Here is a 12,010-nt window from a genome sequence, read left to right as displayed (position 1 = left end):
ACCATATGATACAGCTGCACCAATTCCTGTACAGCTGAAGGACTCCAAAACATTACATCCCAGAGACGCTTGCACACCCATGTTTATTATCCATGGTATTGCAGCACCACGCACAATAGCCAAGTTTGTATGATCAGCCTGGGTGTCTGCCTGTAGTAGAGTGGATAAAGAAAATGTGGTGTAGACACACACACACACACACACACACACACACACAAATGGTATTTTGTTCATCTATAAAGAAAAAGAAAGATGGTGTTTGCAAGAAAATCGACCCAGCTGGAGATCACCAGACAAACTCAGAAAAATAAACATTGAATGTTTTCTTTCATTTGTGGATCCTGGATATTATATAGATGCACAAAATAATACAGTATTTTATAGATACATAAAATACATATATTCATTTTTACATCTAATATATGTTGTATGTATGTATATATACATATAATATATATATGTATATATATATATATAGATGGTCAAAGTACAGAATATACTTGCGTAAGTAGGTCTTTCTATGCACAGAAAGCATACAACCATAAAGTGGGCTGAAGACATGGTTCAGTGGAAAAGCTCTCACTAGGTATGCCCAAGGCCCCGTGTTTGATCCCCAGCACCCAAATAATAAATATAGAGAGAAAATAAAAGATTATTTATTGCATTAAATGAAAAAAAAAAACCCTGTCCACACTCCATGCAGTACACGCTCATCATGAGAGAGAGAATACACGTGTGTGTGCGTGTATATGGTCATGGAAGCACATATGTACATCTGTATATTTGTATGTGTATATATGTGTATGATCTAAAGTCTATTTAGCTGAGGCTGATTGTGTAGGGGAAAACACTGGATACTCTTGTCTGTAAAGTCCGAGAGAGACACTGGAATAAGACACAGAAACTCAATCATACTGCTTGTTCTTGCTTGTCTCACAGATAGCATCTGAGTGACTGGATTTTTACTCTATGGATGTATTTGTTACTTAAGTTATTGATTCAAAAAAATGCTGGAGACGGGTCTCAGTACATAGGTTCTGAGACCAACTATGCTCCAACTCTCATCACCTCAACCACCTAAGTACTGGGTGTAAGGCACCAAGCCTGGGCTTTGGTTTTATTTTAGCATCATACATATTCTTTAGTTTAATAAGTGACTTTTAAAAAAACATATCTGAGTTCATTAAAATATGGTAACAAACACACGGAAAAACCTAGTGCTAGACGGTCTCTGCACATCAGCTTCTTGTAATTACCCTTCAATGAGAGTCATGGGTGAGCCAGTCAGAGGGTGGCCAGTGCCTCTCTGGGTTAGAGTTAGGAGGAGCACCAGTATGAGGTCATCAGGAAGAGCGAGCAATCTGGAGAAATGGATATGTCTATGCTATGATTTGAGGCAGTGACAGAGAAAAGGAAGAATCTGAAGTCACAGGTGACCAGAATCACAGAGCCTGCTACCCACATCTCCGAGATCCACAGAATGGAAGACTCAAGGCTCTCCTAAAGAAAAGAATGGGGGTCATGCTGCCTCTACCCACTTTCAGGGACCCAGAAACAGGAGCTACCATGGGAGTTATACAATCACACCTATTTATTTATTTGTTTGGTTTGTTTTTGTTTTTGTTTTTGCTTTTGCTTTTTTTTTTGGTTTTTCGAGACAGAGTTTCTCTGTGTAGCCCTGGCTGTCCTGGAACTCACTCTGTTGATCAGGCTAGCCTCAAACTCCCAAATCCACCTGCCTCTGCCTCCCAAATGCTGTCATTTTAGGCTATCAACTACACTCAACTACACTCACAGAAGCATATTTGGTGAAAAGAGACGATGCTTTGCATCCTGAGAACACCTACAAAGAGGTTTTTGCTTGTCTTCTGTAGGATAGAACCCAGAATCTTCTGAAGCTAGGCAGATCTCTTGCCTTCTAAGCCATGCCTTCCCCCAAAACTTAAGTGTTTGCATCTCTTTTGCCACAATTCTCTGCTGGTGGTAGAGGAGAGATACTGGGATGATGTATCAGATGTGGTTAAAAAAAAAGTTCCATCAAGCGCTGGCAGAAATGGCTTTTTATTTATTTTTTTTATTCTCTGCAGTCTGCATCCTCTGAGGATGCTAGTAAAGGGGTCTTCTTCTTTCCGATTGGGACAGTTTGGTTGCTGGGATTTTTGGCGTTCAGCTTGTAGCTGCAGTCTCTGCCTCCCCAAGATGGCCGCCTTCCTGAGGTATCTGTGTGGACGTGCTGATCGCCTCTATTAGAGGGCAGAAGTCTTACTGGGCCCACCCTACAACCTCATCTTAAGTGTCTGCAGCCACCCTGTGTCCAAATAAGGTCACGTTCAGAGGCAGTGGGGGTCTCTCCTTTAGGAGACCCAGCACATAGCACAACATATGGGAGAAGAGAATCTACAGAGTTTTGTTGAACTCTTTCTAGAGAGGGGGAGAGAGAGAGAGAGAGAGAGAGAGAGAGAGAGAGAGAGAGAATAGACATTGATCAGGTACTGCTGTCCTCGGGCTGGTCCGGGAACAGGTCTAGGCAGACTTTCCCAACCAAGTGCTTACTAGGCCTGAGCATACTTAGCTTCTGAGATCAGGCCGACCTGTGCTTTCTGGGCAGACTGGACTAAGCAGACTAAGGCGTTCCCTTAGCTTCGGCATTTGTCCCATCAGGACCCCAGGCTCCTCAATCTTGTGGCCGAGGCATTGTTTCTATTTGTCTCCCTCGATTCAGGAGATAAATTTTGAACTATCCATTATGTCTGTACTATAGATGGGGAACCAACCTTCCAAGATCTGAAATCGTAACTCATGGTCATGGTGCACAGTACTGAGAGCACACGGAGGTCCTATTCCAGGACAGATGGCCACTGGTGCTGGAGGCAGGGCAGGCAAGGCATAATTGCTGGCACTGGTCTGTGGAAAGTACACCATGAGGGGCCTTATGAACTTCCAGTCACTCCTGCCCACTCTATTCTCTGGTGGGAGCTCAGGCCTGGTGCCTTATTTTTGTGGCGCCGAGGACTCAAACCAGGGTCTGCCCTGTCTCTGAGCTACATCCCAGAAGGAACCTGGCAGGTTTCCGGGTTTCCTTTCCTTGCAAGAAAGCGATTCAGGAAGAGAAAGCTGCAGGTATGGCTCGGCTACATCTTTGGTCATTTTCTGGCCTTTTTCCCAATCATGAAGGTCAATTTTCAAAATACCTTTTCTGTATGAAGCCCCTCCCCCACCTTTTCAGAAGAATCCTGACAATATATACCAATAGTACTGAAGACCCAGAAGTCTCCAGGAACCTCCCACAGCTCCCAGCTCAGCTTTTCTGAGTGGAAAAAATGGTTTAAACCCCACATGGCATTGTGGTAGGCCAGGGACAAAAGGCTGCCCAGGCTTACCCTTGTGACTGGAAAGTTTCAATGATCATTAGAAATACAGGTGATGGACATTCAAGAAACATTGTTCTCTTTTAAAACACAATATTCTGTTTTGGTTTTGTTTTGTTTTGTTTTTTAAAGATCCCTGTCTTTTTGTACATTCCTTAATATCTAGTATTTGTTCCAACACAATGTTGGTAGCCAAAAGCCACCGACCTGAGGTTGGCAACTCTTAGAGAACACAGCTTTCTTCTACAGAACAGTAAGTTGCTACAGTTCAGCCAAATTCTATCTGTCTAATAAAAGGTGGGGTTTTGTTTGTTTGTTTGTTTGTTTGTTTTGTTGTTTTGGCTGAAAATTCAGAATTATACGTAGCAAACAGGGCGGCTTCTGGATTATTATTAAAGCAAAGGAATTGAAAAGAAAAAACCAACAAGAAAGTATGGTTGGGGGAGGGGGGGATGACAAGTGTGGCAGGCACCAGGAGAGGGGGCGCACAGACATACAGAATTTTTTCCCAAACTGAGCCACTCTCTCCAATTTCTGTGGTCCCCAAACTACAGAGTGTCCGACTGCATTTTGCTAAGCCACCAGTGCCCCAACCCACCCGGGCCCCTCAGTCCATTTGTCTATCCACCTGGCCCCTGACACCCCCTCCTCTCTCTAGGCACAGATCTCCCTCTGAGCCGCGCCCCGGCTTGGGCAGGTAACTCACCAGTTCAGCTCCCTCTCCACCGCGCTCTCTGGAAACTGAAAGTGGCCACTGAGCGGGCGCTGTTCGCTAGTTCATAGAATCTACTGCTGCTGCCGAGAAATCACGTGGATTCAAAGTGCCAGCCCCAGGGCGCGCGGGTAGCGTGCCCGGAACCCGCCGCGGCTTGGAGATCGCAGCGGGACGTGCCTCTCTGACTACTATTGAGACTGGGTAAGGTGGGCATCTGCCAGGAAGTGGGTGGGCCCAGAGCGCAGCAGGACCCGCACAACCTTTCTTTCTACACTTCTCAGAGGCGCTGTAGGATGAAGGCAGGAGGAGCCGCTGAGCAAAACTTCGTGGAGTTGGGTCCAGAATCCTTTGGCGACAGCGGCTCATCACCTGAGACCTGACCTGGACAAGCATGGTCTCCAGGTGTGTCTCTGCTGGTCTCCGGGTGCAAGGGTTGCCTAGGCTACAGAAGAAAGCTTAGTGCAGAGATGAGGGATGGAGAGAGGTGAGCGATTAGAAAAGGACTACAGGGCCATAGTCAGCCCTGGAAAGTTCCTGTCTCTGTTCCAAGTTCTACAACATGCCCTGCCTCTTGTCTTTGTCCCAGAACAGGAGGCCAGGCTCCTCCTGAAGATGGTTTCTGTGACATCCCACAGTGAAGCAATGCTCTGGGGGAGGAATGGGGAGACAGTGCATTAGCACTGTAGGGCAGGGTCAGCAGCACACCCATGACCCCCAAACCTCAGGTTCAAGTCCTCCTCTTAAGTGCTGGCTACATCACCTTAGGCCAGTGGTTCTCAGCCTTCCTAATGCTGGGACCCTTTAATACTGCAGCCTCCTGCTGTGCTGACCCCCAACCATAACATTATTCTCGTTGCTACTTCATAGCTGTAATTTTGCTACTGTTACGAATCATAATGAAATCATTTGACTTGGCAGAGGTTGTGTCCCCCAGATTGAGAAACACCCCCCAAGACAAAAGTCTTGGCTCTGAGTTTTGGTTCTGTCATCTGTCCTGAGAACCAGAGAAGTTGTACCTTCCAGTCCTTCAGAAGAAGTTAGAGCAGATGTGGTGTGTGCCCAGAACTCTTAAGAAATCCTTCTACGTTAGTCCCCTTCTTTGGATCTCAAATTCCTGTGACCCTCTAACCTCCTCCCTCCCAGGACCGAGCCGGAAATCTAGAAAGTTCTTGACAGGCAAGAGTGTGTGTGTGTGGGGGGTCATTATTATTTTGCACTGATTATTTGTGTGTGACTCTTAGCTTTTCCAACCTTCCCTGGCTCCCCTCTTACAAATAAATGCCTTGTTTTTAGCCAGCCTCCGCTTCCTGTTGTCACATGGTGGAGTCCCAGCCTATGGTACATGGTGGGCTGTCATCTGTTAGTGTGAGAAGAGTTACAGCCCAACAGTAAGGCTCACTCCATATTCTCCCAACCATTATGTGATGCTGGACCTACATCCTTCCGTGCTGACAGAGGGCTGTCAGTGGACACAGACAAGTAGCCACCACCCAGAAAGACAAGCACGGGCCATATTTAGATGTACTTAAACCCACACAGCCCCATGAAGGGTCCAGGCAGAGGTTAACATCTCATTAGATGTCTCATCCAGAGATGTCAAGGTCACACGATAATGGCAATGAGAAACACTGGATCGTAAATCCAGTTCCATGCCCACTGTTGTGGAAACAGGCCTGCCAATAAGGGTTCTGAGAGAACCATTTCCCCAGAGTTACCCTGTGTTTGGTCTGTGTTCTAAGGTATCCTATGAGCTCAGATGCTGCCATCTTCATGAGACTAGGACAGGAGGGTCATTAGACCCTCTCCTGAGTTTCTGGCCACTCCTCCCAGTCACTTGTACACAATTCTGCCCTAATTGCATGAGGTCTCTAGACAGGGCAAGAGTATATAGGCTGGGGAGAACTAGAGGAGAAGGCTCCACCTATACAGCTCTGGGGAAGCCATCAAGCCATCGTCCATGCTGGGTGGAGACTTTCCAGTGTAGCTGTTTTGGGGTCACTGTGCTCTGTAAGTAAGAAAGTACAACAAACTCACTGGTTCCCTGGGGAGAACTGTGGTGAAACGGACTTTTGGGTTGTAATTAGAAGGGGAGGATAGATGCTGTCCACATCTCCCCAGGGAAAGACTTTTCATAGCAGCTCAACCAATAGCCTGAAAACCATGAATACCAGGTTCCCTTGGCTAAAGTACACAGGGTTCTTCTTTGGTGGCTTTCATGATTATCCACTTTGGAGAGCTGGGTCCCTGTGTGAGAGAACTGGCCCAAAGTGCCAAAAGATTGAAGAAGGGTGAACAGACCCAGACCTGGACAGAGTACACGTCACTGGGAACTTACTGCAAGTGTTACAGCTCTGAAGGAAAAGCCTTCCCCAATGGAACAGCTCTGCTCTGAGGGGGGAACATTTCCCCAGTGCAACTGTTGCCGCTCTTAAGGCTAAGATATTCCTTGGCAATTGTTTGTGTAACAAACCTCATGCAAGAGGCTGTCTGCTATGGCTCAGGTAAGCAGCAGCAATACAGGGAACTGAGCAGGAGACCTCTCTGTGTGTGTGTTTGTGTGTGTGTGTGTGTGTGTGTCCACAGTGGAGATTTCCAAGGCATGGGTTGGTGAGATTTCAAGACAAGCTCAGGGATTGGTGGGATTTCAAGATCAGGGATTGGCGGGTTTTGATAGGTTTTCAAACCTGGAAGTGGGCTCGGACCTTTAACCTTACACTTACAGATGAAAATATTAGGTGACTGCAAGTGGATCCCCACACCCCAAGGAGGTAGAAAGGGTCCTTCGTTTGGGAAAAAAAAGTTCCCTTTACTTAAGGCCTAGTAAACTAGCAACCTACAGACCAGAGATGAGAAGATGTACTGCTCAGAGCCCTGGCTAGGGGAAGCACTGTTTGCTGTCTGGAAAGAGCAGAGCCACAGCCTCCAGGCAATGGATTCTAATCAGGTTTGCCAGCATCTGACCTGGGCCAAGGTTATCCTGGTCCTTAGAGGTTAGCCCAATGCACAGCTTCTGGAATGTGGGGGGGGGAAGGGATGGAGGAATAGGTTTCAGAGAGGGTCTGTCTGTTCTGTTCTAACAAGCCTCTGCTCTCTGGGCTGCCGTAGATCCTGTTACATGCTCTCTGGGAATCTTTTGGTGACCTGTAAGTGCCCACCCCCAACAGACCTAGAGACCTGCTCCGAAATGACAGAAAAGGATACTGGGGGTGGGGGCAGTACACCTGTTTTCTATTATTGCTAAGGATGCATTCCAAGGTCCAAGCTAGGGTATGGGGGCTGCAAGAGTGACACTCTAAAGGGCTTCTCAGAATGTTCTTAGTGACGTAAGAGTTTCTGGGCATGACATGGGGCTACCTGGGTGGCAAACTCTCCTACCTATGCTCTGTAGCATTAAGGGAAAGCCTTGGGATTTAGGGGCTCCTTAAGGGAGAGATCCACTGTAGGTTCTAACCAATGTCATACCCTAGAGACCATTACAGAGCCTGAAATTCCTGTTGGACATCTGGGGCTGACAAACACTTTTTTTTTTAAGATTTATTTTTATTTTATGTATGAGTGTTTTGCCTGTTTGTATGTATGTTAAGTGCATGCCTGGTGCCCTCAGGGACAGAAGATGGCATTGGATCTCCTGGAACTGGAGTTAGGTACAGTTATGAGCCACCATGAAGGTGCTTAGAGTCAAACCTGGGTCCCCTGCAAGAGCAACAAGTGCTGTTAACTGCTGAACCATCTCTCCACCCCCTAAGCATTTTTTTTTCCAGGAACCTTTCAAGAACCCTCCCCACGCTCCTGGCTGCATCCAGTATCAGACTCATGCTCTGAGATCCAAGGGCAGAAGAGAACAGGGATAAGGAGAGCTCAGACCGTGAAAAGGGAGCGGAGAGGGCTTGGAGCTTGCTGACTAGTCCAGCTTAATTGGTGAGATCCAGGCCAATGAGAGTCCTGGTCTCAGAGGCAGTAGACAGTGGACAAGTGAGTTTATGCTCTGGTCTCTACAAGCAGGCACAAAGACACATACACACCTTCACACAAAGATTCACAAATGCACACACACATGCGTTTGTTTGTTTGTTGGTTTGTTTTTTCAAGTCAGGGTTTCTCTATATAGCCCTGATCATCCTGGAACTCATTCGGTAAACCAGACTGGCCTCGAACTCAAAGATCTGCCTGTCTCTGCCTCCCAAGTGCTGGGATTAAAGGCATGTGCCGCCACCACCTGGCTGTACATGCATTTTTGAAAAGGTGTCTTTATTTGTCTCACAGTACACATACATAATAGCCTGTTGTGGAGGCTGGAAAGTCTTATGGCATCATAAGTATGGCCTCAGAAAAGATATCATACTGCTTCAACTCCCAGTAAAAACAGGCAAGGGGCACAGGTGGAGAGGGGAGAAGACAAGGGGTGGTCCGGCTTTATCACAGTCTGCTTTGGGAGTCACTAATCCACTCCTGATTGATCAGGAGCTCACGACCCTGAGAATCAGCTGAAAATTTATAGAAGTAAAAAATGCAGAAACCCCTCTTGCTTCTCAAAGGCTCTGTTTCTTAATACCGTGTGTGTTCTGAGGGCTGTGAGGACAAACCATCCACGGGGCCGGTGTAGTGGCCCATGCCTGAAGAAACCCATCCAGGACTGAGATGGAGGCTCCCTTTGTGCTGGAGCCGAGGAGTGGGGAGGTCGAGGAGGCTGGAAATCTGTGGAGGGGACCTTCCCTTTGGCATTAAAGTTGAACTGGCTTGCCTATTCAGAGACTCTATATTTCTCTTCTGTGAGACTCTCCCATCCACTTCACTTCCTGCCTCCCTCACCCTGCAGTGTGGGGACCACATGGGATGGCGGATGAGTCAGATGCTCCTATTTGGACTCAGGCAGGAAGCTGGTCAGGGGGAGGGATGGGAACTTTGAGGGTGAGGAAAAAAGGGATGTCAATGCTTATACTTGGATGATGAGGGAGAGACCAGGACTGGTCCCAGGACTCTTGCCTGACCATGGTGTGGCTGTGGGGGTGGTTGTGTCCAGGAATCTAGAGATGGTATCTAGGCTTCTGCAGAGAGATCAGCACAATGAAAATGATAAGGTTAGTGAATGAAAAGATGACTGTGTCACCAAGTCAGGGAGTGAATGTTTCCGGACCCCACACATGCCACCCAATACTCTGAACCAGTTCCCTGACGCTGTTCTCAGGTGTGTGTTCTTTGCCCAGGCACTCACTGCCACTCAAGGTCCTGCCTGCCTGCACCCATCTGCTTGGCTAAGCTTCCCTTTCTCCAGCCAGGGTGCTCAGGCCTGGCTTGGTCAGGAAGAGGGAAGAAGTAAGTAGACACCAAGCAGTGGCAGCTGGTGCCCAACCTGGTTGTTTCAGGGCCTCTGGTATGAAGTGGAAATTTAAGGGTTCTTTGAAATCTCAGTAGTGTCAGATGGTGTTTTGCTGGGGCAAACATGAAGAGGTGTTTTCCTGAAGCAGACTCAGGTGAAAGGATGTTCCGTAAAAGCAAACACGTGAAAGTACTCCACCATGTGATAGGATGAAGGATTCGATGCTGACAGGGATGCATTGGCCTGCCTTTCTCTCCATAGAGAGAAACACACCAAAAAACTTCTGATGGTATGCGGCAGGTTCTTGCTGCTTCCACAGACTCGGGCCAATTGGCAGAATGATGTCAGCTGAGACAGACTCATGGGGAGTTTTGTTAAGTCAGACTCACGTTGTGATGCAAGACACCTGGTGTTTTAGTCAGGGTTTCTATTCCTGCACAAACATCATGACCAAGAAGCAAGTTGGGGAGGAAAGGGTTTATCCGGCTTACACTTCCATACTGCTGTTCATCACCAAGGAAGTCAGGACTGGAACTCAAGCATATCAGAAAGCAGGAGATGATGCAGGGGCCATGGAGGGATGTTCTTTACTGGCTTGCTTTCCCTGGCTTGCTCAGCCTGATCTCTTATAGAACCAAGACTACCAGACCAGGGATGGTCCCACCCACAAGGGGCCTTTCCCCCTTGATCACTAATTGAGAAAATCCCTTACAGTTGGATCTCATGGAGGCATTTCCTCAACTGAAGCTCCTTTCTCTGTGATAACTCCAGCTGTGTCAAGTTGACACAAAANTAGCCAGTACACCTAGTGAGGCAAGACCCATGGAGGACCCGTGATGTTTGGAGGGAGTGTAAATAGGACTCAACAGACTATGAGAGGAGCTTGCTAATAGAGCTAGCTCTGCAACACATTTTGGTCTCGGGTCTTTGATGATCTTTGCTTTGTTGAGAGAGGCACGGCAGAGAACTTCTACTGGTGTTCCTGTTGATCCTTGTCCCTCCTGCCGACTTATGCCAATTCAGCTGAGGCCTGGCTGTCTCTGCTAGGTCTTGCCACCACTCCTGATTCGTGTTTGCTATCCCGATCTACAGAACGGGACTGCTGGTATATTCTTGAATCTTGATGCCACTACTGATCAGTAAACTGAACTGTTGATTTCCTGATAATGCAGATGGGATTTGCTCCAAAGAACCATTGCTAAACAGGTCCAGTTCCCCTGTACCCTAATACCCTTTCTTTCCCTCTGGTGGGTGATGGGCTGGAAGTGAGGTTAAAGCTTGTAAGAACCATCGTGAAAAGCAGGTTTTGAAAAAAAATGAAAGTTACACTGGCACAAGTGAGGATAGGTGGATGTCACCCCATGCCTTTCTGGCACTCGCTCAAAGGCCCTGAACCTCCTCACACTGAGGGCTGACGGTCTATCCTTTCCTTCTTACACTGAGAGCTGTCGGTCTATCCTTTCCTCCCTTGTTTTCAGTCTGTGAGGTTGTGTTGGGCTCACACACATTGACAGGGCAACTGATGCCTTCTGGCCAAGGTGACTCCTTGTCCTTGGTAGAAGGCCCCTAACCCTCTGCTTGGACCCCAACAGCCTGCTTGGGTGTTGGCAAAAACTGGTAACAGTGACCAGTAAACAAAAACCACTAGAGTGGTCGCTGCAACTCTTACAACTCCAGGAAGGCTACGATTGGGGTCTTTGGGGAATCCCCCCAGGAACTGCACGCTTCCTGGGAAAGTTCCTCTCTGATCTCCATGTTTCAAACTTTTTTTTTTTATCTTGGGAAATACCTCATTACATCAAAAGAAACCTCAGATTAAGGAAATACTTGTCCTTTTAAAATCCAGTGGTGTAAGACTCACCGAAAGGCGAGCACCCTCATTTTGGGAGAAGTCCTTGAAATAGCACCATGTATAGCCACAGATGGTCTTTACATCCCTGACTAATATACTAAAGTCAATTAATTACCTTACCCAGATGCAGAGACACCCAAGAAGGGAAAATCTCTCTCTCCACATTTCCTGACTGTCATAGCTGCAATCTACCTGAATGTCATAGCTGGCATAGGACCTCTTAAAATGGGACCCTCTGAGGATGTTGCATTTCCCCAGTCAGGTGAGTCTAAGAATGCCCTGTTCCAGATCTTACAGCCCATAAAACAGAAAACAAAAATCAGATATCCTCCTACCCCCTTAGGGTCCCTCTGAGAAATGGCCCCATAAGCCCTTGGCCCCACCAGCCCCTCTCCCTGCACTCTGCAGGACTCTACCACTCCCATAGAGACCTTATGGGTGTCCAGCCTCTCAGAAGGCTTCCACCCCCAAATCATCATAAGAAATAGATGACAAGCCATTCAAATGCTTTGTTGATACCTGGGGCAGACAAGACAATTTTGAGGCAAGAAGAGAACCCACACATTTGGCAACTGATCCCTGAGCCTCAGCGTCTAGGAATAGGGGGCTGCTCCTCTGCACTTATCACTAAGCAGGCCTATGGATGGAAAGACCCTGATGGAGCTACCAGTCTAGTACACCCTCTAATAGCCAATATCACTGCCAAGCAATCTTCTGGGGAGAGATAACTTAGATGGAAGTGGTGCTTGCTAGCCAAC

The 12,010-nt window shown here is 47.4% G+C and overlaps 1 protein-coding gene and 1 long non-coding RNA gene across 6 annotated transcripts in view; one reads left to right on the top strand and one right to left on the bottom strand.

Annotated features, from left to right (window-relative positions):
- Nlrc5 (NLR family CARD domain containing 5) overlaps positions 1-4,144 on the bottom strand; it is an 86,153-nt gene extending 82,009 nt beyond the window's left edge. For 3 of the 5 annotated variants that reach the window (XR_003837390.1, XM_029480351.1, XM_029480354.1), the window contains exon 1: positions 4,075-4,112. The gene's annotated coding sequence lies outside the window, so the exon portion shown is untranslated. Of the gene's footprint in view, positions 1-2,774; positions 2,905-4,074 lie in introns of all 5 variants that reach the window. The other 2 variants (XM_029480353.1, XM_029480352.1) reach the window with 2 other exon arrangements.
- On the top strand, positions 3,393-5,374 carry LOC110299694. Its single transcript, XR_002378509.1, has 3 exons — positions 3,393-3,665; positions 4,027-4,284; positions 4,365-5,374. It is a non-coding gene; the product is annotated as an uncharacterized LOC110299694 (long non-coding RNA).
- The last annotated feature ends 6,636 nt before the right edge of the window (positions 5,375-12,010 follow it).

This window comes from Mus caroli, chromosome 8, assembly GCF_900094665.2.
Source record: "Mus caroli chromosome 8, CAROLI_EIJ_v1.1, whole genome shotgun sequence".
In the NCBI taxonomy this organism is placed as follows: domain Eukaryota; kingdom Metazoa; phylum Chordata; class Mammalia; order Rodentia; family Muridae; genus Mus; species Mus caroli.
The sequence above is the reverse complement of the archived record's forward strand: the minus strand, read 5'-3'. Positions and strand labels throughout refer to the sequence as shown.